Source organism: Medicago sativa, chromosome 7, assembly GCF_051527215.1.
Source record: "Medicago sativa cultivar Bolivia chromosome 7, Bolivia_mono, whole genome shotgun sequence".
In the NCBI taxonomy this organism is placed as follows: Eukaryota; Viridiplantae; Streptophyta; class Magnoliopsida; order Fabales; family Fabaceae; genus Medicago; species Medicago sativa.
The window spans coordinates 31,994,422-32,003,911 of NC_140755.1; the positions used below are offsets into that span (position 1 = coordinate 31,994,422).

At 39.5% G+C, this 9,490-nt stretch overlaps 1 long non-coding RNA gene across 1 annotated transcript; it reads left to right on the forward strand.

Annotated features, from left to right (window-relative positions):
* The first annotated feature begins 1,037 nt into the window (after positions 1-1,037).
* Positions 1,038-3,388, forward strand: LOC146905655 (uncharacterized). Its single transcript, XR_015018781.1, has 3 exons — positions 1,038-1,371; positions 1,534-1,620; positions 3,080-3,388. It is a non-coding gene; the product is annotated as an uncharacterized LOC146905655 (long non-coding RNA).
* The last annotated feature ends 6,102 nt before the right edge of the window (positions 3,389-9,490 follow it).

The following is a 9,490-nucleotide window of genomic DNA, read 5'->3' on the forward strand; positions in this document are numbered from 1 at the left end:
CAAGTGAGTGTGTGTGTAGTCCAGCGTTTTCTTGCTCCTGTGTAAGAGATATTATGAGGTAACAGGTTCTAACCTTAACACTAAACCAACCGAGAAAGGTTCTTTCTTCATTTCATATAAATAAGGTGGGAATTCTTTGGTCATTTGACATTTATTTATTCGAGGAGTGGGGCAGACGCTAGTATCGACCCAATACGCCATTGCCTCTGTTCATGGGTTGGTTATAAGGTGACCATCCAAGTTTTGAAGTTTGGAGCAATTTTTTGCCCTATTCATTTACTTTATTTGTTTATATTAGATGTCTTATTTTGACCTTTTTATTCCCCACACTAACTTATATTAATTTTACTTTGAAAACTTTTAAGGGTCAATTTACCACTAAAGTTAGAACGTGCTCCTTAAAATACCTACCTACACACTTGCTCAAAGACTGCAACTTTGTGCTTTTCTCAAAGAGAATTTTCACAGTAAAACATGATGTGGGCATAGAAAGAACACTCAAAACACAAGAGATCACTTTCATGTACAAGAAACAACCATTTCAAAATAGACTTAACAAAGAAAATTATATTATAATTCACAATAAAAACAAGCTGCTTTACATGCCTTTCGCAACAAAACAAAACAAAAAAATAAAATTCAAGGGAGTTTGGAAACACTACAACACTTGACATTTTATTGACTCCCCCATATACTTGGGTAAAGTATTGTCCTCAATTATTTAAAAAGAAAGAAAAATTGCATGAAATGAAAGGAAATGGGAAAGCTCGCAATTTATTAGGGATCCTGTGGAGGATCCTGGAGGTTAAGGTGCTGCATCATTCTCAAGAGCATGCGGGTATTTTGCTCGTTCATGTGATTGCCTCTTTGGACATCACCGCGTAGCCTTGAAATTTCAGCACTGTAATATCCCGCCTAACAACACTGTTAAATGTCATTTATCTGTGTCAGCTATTTTTCCAAATTGTCTGAGATTTTATTGAGCCAAGGGCAAAATGGGTATTTGCCAACCAAAATTTGTTTTAAGAAAATTATTCCACAAAATTCTACACAATTCCAATTTGCTTTCTCTCTCTAAAATATCACAACATCATTCCTCTTCCCTCTCTAAAGCCATTGGCCTCCCTCTCTCCATACCACAATCTTCTTCAAATTTTCCATTTCTTCATGAAATCATCATGATAAGCTTCCAATTAGGTTCCTAGTAGTGTTAATAGCAAGAATCACAAGCAAAGTTCATCCCTCTCTCTCATTGGAAGCAAACCGCCCCTCATCTTTATTCTTCTCAAATCCTCATTTTTTTCACTCCAATCCATTGGAAATTGTTTGAAAGCTTGATTTTAGGTGTACCCATGAAGTATTAAGCCATTGGTAAGTTACAAAGAAGTCTCTTCCTCCTCCTTGGAAGTGTAGGCCGCCCCTTTCTCTTCAATTTGGGGAAAATTGCTCTTTGTGAAAATGTTCCAATTTCATGCTTTTAATGTGTTTAGAATGTTATGGGGATGATGTTTTTAACTTGTTTGATGATTATAGGACCTATTGGAGGAAGGAGGAATTTAGCTAGTGGCTTGGAGTTGGAAGTTTTGCCACAAAGTGTTCAAGAGGAACCTCCACAAGATTGTGAGTTCCTTTAGTTAGTAAACCTTCCCTTTTGGGTAGTTCAATTATGCTATTAGATTGATAAATTATGATTTTGAGCATTAGGACATAGTTAGTGCTATTATGTTTAGGCTAAATACCCCTTGCTAATATATTCTAGAATTTGCTTTTATGTTAATTGTCATGCTTATGTTAGTATAGAAGTTGGAGGAAAATTATTAGGCAAGGATTCAATACATTTTTGAAATATGTGTATGATTTCGGCTAGATTCCGGACATTAAAAATCTGTTAAATATTTGGTATTTTCCTATCTTTGGCTAATGGGAATGAAAAACTTTTAAATGAATACACGACTAATGGCGGTTACGGATTGAACTTTCATTTTCCCGGATATGTAGCCGAAAAGTATTATAAGAACCTCCAACCAAATACTACCATATTGCTATGTGTATTAATATAAAAGAATGTTTAGAATAAATTATGCCTTTAGAAATTATAGATTATGATCTAGTATGTTAGGACATAACATAGAGACATTATGACTTAAGATATTTATCCTTGCTAGTGTACTCTAAAATGGTTTTATATTGATAATTATGCTTATGGTAGTGTATGAGTTAGAGGAAAAATTGTTATGACAAGTTTTGCACAAGTATGAATAAATATGCACATTTCGGCTATAATTTTGGAAAGTGAGAATTGTTGGTTTTATTACTTTGTTTCAAATCTTAGCTAATGTAATTTACACTTTTAAGGTAATATAATGGTTTGGTTTGGCTAAGAATATAAATTCTCATTATTACCGAACGTGTAGCCGAAATGTATTATTATGACCTCTAATTACGTACTACCAGATAGCATTATTATTTATGTAAAAGAATGTTTAGAGTAAATTGGCCATGAATAAGAGTTATGGGTAAGTCACTAATTCGGGTAAAATACCATTTTTGAGAAGAGAGTAGTTATTGAGACATTTTCAGTTAGAGACGAGAATTTAATTCTCACTAACAGATATGACATTAATTGATTTATTACATTGTGGCTTTCGCTATCCCGCCAGTTGGATACGAAAGGTTCCCGCCAGTTGGAACGGGCACTATCTGTGAGGATGACCCCACAATAATCAGAGGAGTCCGGTATCCCCGTCAGTTGGGTTTCCCGCCAGTTGGAAAATATTTATATATACCGGTTATCAGAGGAATAAATTCCGAGGTTACTCCACCTGGGTTTATTCGTAAAATCAACTCAGATAATATTGTTTGTTCAACGCTAACTTTACTAACACATTTGTTAGATATTGATATTAAATATTCAGTTATGTTAAGATATCAGAGTTACAGGTTAAAGATGTATAATCTCAGAGAGGTCGAATTTAGACAGAGGACAATCATAGGTATTCCCAAGGATTGTCTGCAGCCTAGGATAGGTGGAGCTCACTGAGACATTATGTCTCATCCCATTCCATTTATTATTTTTCAGGTACACAGTCATCCCAGAAGAAAGATTAAGAAAGACTACAGGTTGATTATGGTGCTTCATTGATGATGTGTATATGCGGAAGTATGTCTCAGGACTTGTTGTGATGTATTTTAATCCATATTGGTTTATGGGAATTATGTATCAGATTATGTATTATAATATGTGCTCGTCAGTTAGTACAGATATCATCTAGATAATATGTAAAGTTATCAGATAATCAGACAGGAGTCCTAGAGACATATGCACATTATCAGTCATCACAGTCAAATTTTTATATTGAAATTTAATGTACCCGGTATTTAATTTTAACGCTTTCTAAAATTCTAGACACTTTTATGAGGGCGTTACAAGCACCTTGTCTTTGGTTCTCGGTGCTTATCCTTTGCATTTAATTTTGCATCCATGTCCACCTATCATTGTCATATTGTCCACCAGCTTCATGTTCAAGGTGCACCGGATCATCATGCAACTGTGCACCTTCCTCATCCTCATCATCTCCATCATCACCATCATCTTTTACCTGTGGGTTAGTACCAACATAAAACAAATTTTCCACCACCCCTGACATTGAGACATTGAGGCATTGAGACTTAGGGAGTCTCAGCTCATATTGGTACATATTGGTCGGGCCATAAGACTTCACAATCATCATATAGGTGAGGGTATCTAAATTTAGCCTATTGTTTCCCTCAATCTTATTGATCCCGCTCTCCTCACCCACTCCCATCTTCCTAGCAATACAGGTGATGATTCCACCTACCACTATTTCACTTTTCTCATCCGATTTCTTTTTAGCAACAGAAACAAGATAATCAAGCAAATAATATCAAGCGTTCACAGGGCGGTTGTAAAGCATTGCCCACACCATAAACAACTCATCGGTCCTAGTCGTCCCCACTTCTTTCCTACCCTAAATGGTGCAAGCCATAACCCTTTGAAGGTACCTAAGCACATGGTTGTGTATGTTACTAGCCTTATTGGAACGTGAATTGTATTGCTCTAAACCGGTGAGATACTCTTCCAAAAGGCAACATGGTTGTAGTTGGTCGGCTTTAATGTGTGATCCCACGAGTCATGAATATACTCCCCATTCGCGAGGCCTAAGTCTAAACAAAAAGCTTCCAAAGACATCTCATAATCAACATTTAAAAGCTGGAATTTGACACTATGGTTGGGGTTATCCGTCTTTGACTTATCCTTAGTAATGGAAAGAGAACTCAAGAACTCATAAGTGAAGTTTTCAAACCCCCGCATAGGCCTCGGCATCTCGAACAAACCTAGGTTATTCAATAGCCTAATCACATAGTCTCTAATACCTAGTGTGTTCATGGCACCAATATCAGGGTACCTATAAGCAGAGATAGGTCTAGAGATAAGAGTTTTATACCTATTCCTTTGCTCGGGATCCTTGAATTCATTCCCATGATTTTGGACTGTTGCTTGCCTTTTACCTGCACCACTTCCTGAGGTTTCAACCTCCTTTACTTTTCTCTTCGAAGCCATTGACCTAGTTTGATTTTGGATGGTTTGGGTGAAGGTTAGGTTTTGGTAAGATTTTGTGTGGAAAGGTGGTTTTAGTGATGGCTTTGGGTTTTAAGTAAGAAACTTGAGTGTTGTGGTTAGGATTGATGGAGAAATTGGGGTTTTTGGGTTAGGTTTTTAGGGTACACGAAATTTTGGATTTGTGGGTTGTGGTGGATGATTGTTGTTTAGAGTTGATTTGGTGAAGAAACAACAATCATCCAGCACAACCCACAAATCCAAAATTTCGTGTACCCTAAAAACCTAACCCGTGGGTTGCCTCCCACGAAGCACTAGTTTAAATTCATTAGCTTGACGGTTAGAAGTACCTTTAATGAGGATCAAAGAGATCATATTGTGCAGATGACGCTAGGAAACGTTCTTTCACACTATGATTATTAATCATGCAACAAGAATAAACAGAAGGGTCTTCAACAAGACTGGCCATTTCAAATCCTACTCTCTCATCACTTACTTGAAAAACAATTCTACCACCCTTAACATCTATGATAGCTCCGGCAGTTGTAATATCCCGCTCGTCGGTATTGGGATATTACCAGTCAAACATGTCAGAGGACCAATGTTCATGGAAAGCGAGTATGACGGAGAATGTTTATGAAACGATATCAGTCAAGCATGAGTTTAAGTATCAGTGTCAGGCTAAACATGATTAAGGCGAAGGATGTAACATCCCAGACTGCTTACAGGATTGCCGACTAACCCCACAAACCAACACGAGTCTTTTCAGCATGCTTTGTCCTCACTCACATGCTTACCGGGAAACTTCCCGGTAGGTCACCCATCCTAGTACTACTCCAAGCCAAGCACGCTTAACTGTGGAGTTCCTATGGATTGAGCTCCCGAAAAGAAGATGCATCTTGTTGATATGGGTAGTACCTAACAATTCTTATAAGCCTTCCTTCAACCATGTAGTCCCATACCTACACGACCTCCGGATCCCTCTCATTCCGATGTGATTCGGTTCCTCATATCAACGTGGGGTCATCCTGTAACAGCCCGACTTCCCTGGGCTACCCGGCCTTGGCCGACTTCCATTATGGGCTACCCGGCACTGTTACTGGGCCACGTTGTGGGTGTTACATGCCCACCAGCTTCTGCCTGGTTCGTCCCCGAACCACACCGTACTGGGAGAGGTCTGCTCTGATACCAAGTGTAACATCCCAGACTGCTTACAGGATTGCCGACTAACCCCACAAACCAACACGAGTCTTTTCAGCATGCTTTGTCCTCACTCACATGCTTACCGGGAAACCTCCCGGTAGGTCACCCATCCTAGTACTACTCCAAGCCAAGCACGCTTAACTGTGGAGTTCCTATGGATTGAGCTCCCGAAAAGAAGATGCATCTTGTTGATATGGGTAGTACCTAACAATTCTTATAAGCCTTCCTTCAACCATGTAGTCCCATACCTACACGGCCTCCGGATCCCTCTCATTCCGATGTGATTCGGTTCCTCATATCAACGTGGGGTCATCCTGTAACAGCCCGACTTCCCTGGGCTACCCGGCCTTGGCCGACTTCCATTATGGGCTACCCGACACTGTTACTGGGCCACGTTGTGGGTGTTACATGCCCACCAGCTTCTGCCTGGTTCGTCCCCGAACCACACCGTACTGGGAGAGGTCTGCTCTGATACCAAGTGTAACATCCCAGACTGCTTACAGGATTGCCGACTAACCCCACAAACCAACACGAGTCTTTTCAGCATGCTTTGTCCTCACTCACATGCTTACCGGGAAACTTCCCGGTTGGTCACCCATCCTAGTACTACTCCAAGCCAAGCACGCTTAACTGTGGAGTTCCTATGGATTGAGCTCCCGAAAAGAAGATGCATCTTGTTGATATGGGTAGTACCTAACAATTCTTACAAGCCTTCCTTCAACCATGTAGTCCCATACCTACACGGCCTCCGGATCCCTCTCATTCCAATGTGATTCGGTTCCTCATATCAACGTGGGGTCATCCTGTAACAGCCCGACTTCCCTGGGCTACCCGGCCTTGGCCGACTTCCACTATGGGCTACCCGGCACTGTTACTGGGCCACGTTGTGGGTGTTACAAAGGACATTTTGGTAATAGCACATGAGGAATATATAAGTGTTGGAAGCTACAAACATTTCATTTGTACAAGTTCTTTCTCTCTAGGTTTGGAAGTTTTATATCCTCTCCTCCTTCTCTCTACTTGGCGCCACCTTTCCCCCTCCAATCCATCCAAAGCTTTCCAAGATTATGCGATTAGTAATCAAGCATGGATCATAGTGTTTTAAATTTCAAGAAAGCAACAAGAATTGGAATGGTAACTCATTGGAACATCATAAGAAAGAACATCAAGGGCTAGGGTTTGGTGTAAAGTGAAACTTGAAGATGAAAGATTGTTATGGGCAAGATTATGAAAAGATGAGTTCTATAGATAGAATTCCACACCCTTGGGTTTATGTATGCTAGTGTGAGAATGTTTTGTGTTAAGTTTTACATGATTTAATCTTAGCACCCCAAAGTAATTCTTGTTGATTATATGCTAAAATTGCCATGAAATATGTTTATTACTGTCTCTATATGTTGTTGGATGTATATGGTGCATTGCAGGATCGAATTGGACGAGTTTCGGGACAAAATTGCAAAATCTACACCACAGACCCGAAGAAAATCGCTATTAGCGAAATAATTTCGCTAATAGCAAAATTACCCAGATGCATTTTGCTAATAGCAAAACCCTCTGACCTTTCCAACTTCCTTTTGCCTTGTTGGCTCATCTTGGGGCCGGTGGTGCAATCTGAAGCCTTTCTTACGCTGTTTTCTAACTTTATAGCTCCTAAACAACATCTAAGTAATGCACATAACATCAAAAGATTCATGAAATGAAAATCATGGCAATCTTAGCTTATATGGAAAGAACGACAAAAGTGAGTTTAAGCACAATTACTCAGGTAGTGATAAACTAAGAAAGGGAATGAATGTAGAGCCTCGACATAGCTTGTCGAGAACTAGAATGTTAAGCATGAATCATATGTATGTTAAGATGCGAAGTGATTGGTGTATTCTCTTCGCACATGAACAAGAATGGCTATGCAAGCATGTTAATCCGTGAATTGATAAGTTAATCTCTTCACATATGAATAAGTATGAACAAGTATGTAGTTTACTGCTAATCGGATCGATCATAGATCCGTGGTAAATGAGTAAGCAAGATGTAGGTGTCGTGTCTCTTGTGATCCACGCAAGGTTGGGATCTCAAGGGGTTCTCGCCAGGGGAACGGGATAAGCTCCGCAAGGGGGGTCCTCACGTCACTAAGGGAGTCTGATGTACCTTAGCTTGGTTTTCATCGGTCATGTATGAGATTGTACTCGGGGTTACTCCACCCGGGGCTCTCCGTAAAATGAATCAAGATAATGATTGTTTGTTCAATGCTAACATCTAACCTAATAAATGAATGAATATGACTATGTATTGAAGGTGAGAAAAACACAAGAAGGGGGGTTGAATTGTGTTTTGAAAAATTCTTCGCTTCTCCTAAAAACTGAACACACTGATCAGAAGCTAGGTGAGACAGCTTCTGAAGTGATAATCAGAATCTAAATGCAGCGGAATAAAACAGAGAGAGAGAAGAAGAACGACACAAAGCAATTATACTGGTTCCTTCCACAATCCGGAAGTAGTCCAGTCCCCCTTGCACTTCCAAGGAGATTTCACTATGAGTAATATCTGATTACAAATGCTCAAGCACACAAGCAAGAGACTTCCAATGCTCAAGCACACAAGCAAGAGACTTCCTTTGCTCAAGAACACAATCAAGAGACTTCCTGCTCAAGCACAACTGCAAGAGACTTCCTAACTAAACAAAATTACACAGAAAATTGTTTAAGGTTGAACACTTGATATACAATCAGAGGTGCTCACAATACAAATCAGATACAGACTCAATGTACTTAAGAATTTCTAAGATATGACTTTGAGACACAGAAATTCTAAGTGAATGCAGAACAATTTCAGCAGAGGTTTGGTACTTGTGAAAATCTTGTGAGTCTTTTGTTCAGCGTTCTTGCATTACCAATTGTCTAGGTCTTCACTCCTTTATATAGAGGTGTGAAAGAGACGTTGTGAAATTGCCAGCACACCAAAGAGTCGTTGTTGAAGCTTGATCTTTCACCAATGATCTTTTGCCTGATTTGGTTGTTGTCCTATGAAGAACCAATTTGAAATCCATTCCTTATCCAAAGGAACATCTATGCAGGCGAAGCCGTATTCTGGAGCTGTTTTCTTGTCCTGTAGCGTGGACACAAAACAGAGTAGTGGAGAACGTGGTTGTACAATTCGTACAAAGTACAATGTCAACGCTTTCGTCCAAATTGCAAGCACACGCCTTCAAACACCTTTGAAATGACCGTTGCAAACTCCACTAATCCTTTGTTTGTGTTTTCGAATCCAATAGACAGCTTTTGTAATGATAATTCTTCAATTCTTGATTCTTTGCAAATCCAGTTGATATTCAGCTTCTGGTGAAATAGCTTCTGATGAGGCAGCTTCTGATGATGCAGCTTCTGATGATATGACTTCTGCAGCTTCTGATGATGTAGCTTCTGATGATACAACTTCTGATGATACAGCTTCTGAACTTCTTGTCTTCAGGAGCACTATTCTTACTTCAGAAGCGTCTTAACGTCAGGAGCACTATTCTTACTTCAGAAGCGATTTAACTTCAGGAGCGCTTTTTCTTCTTCAGTAACAAGTTGCCTTCAGGAGCGTCCAAGCTTCAAATCTTTGTTGTTTCCTTTGCTCTTTATTTGCTCATTCAGAACCAATGATGATGTAACTTTGTAATTATGGTCCTGTACACTTGAACAAATATTAGCTAGTCCAATTTACAATTTT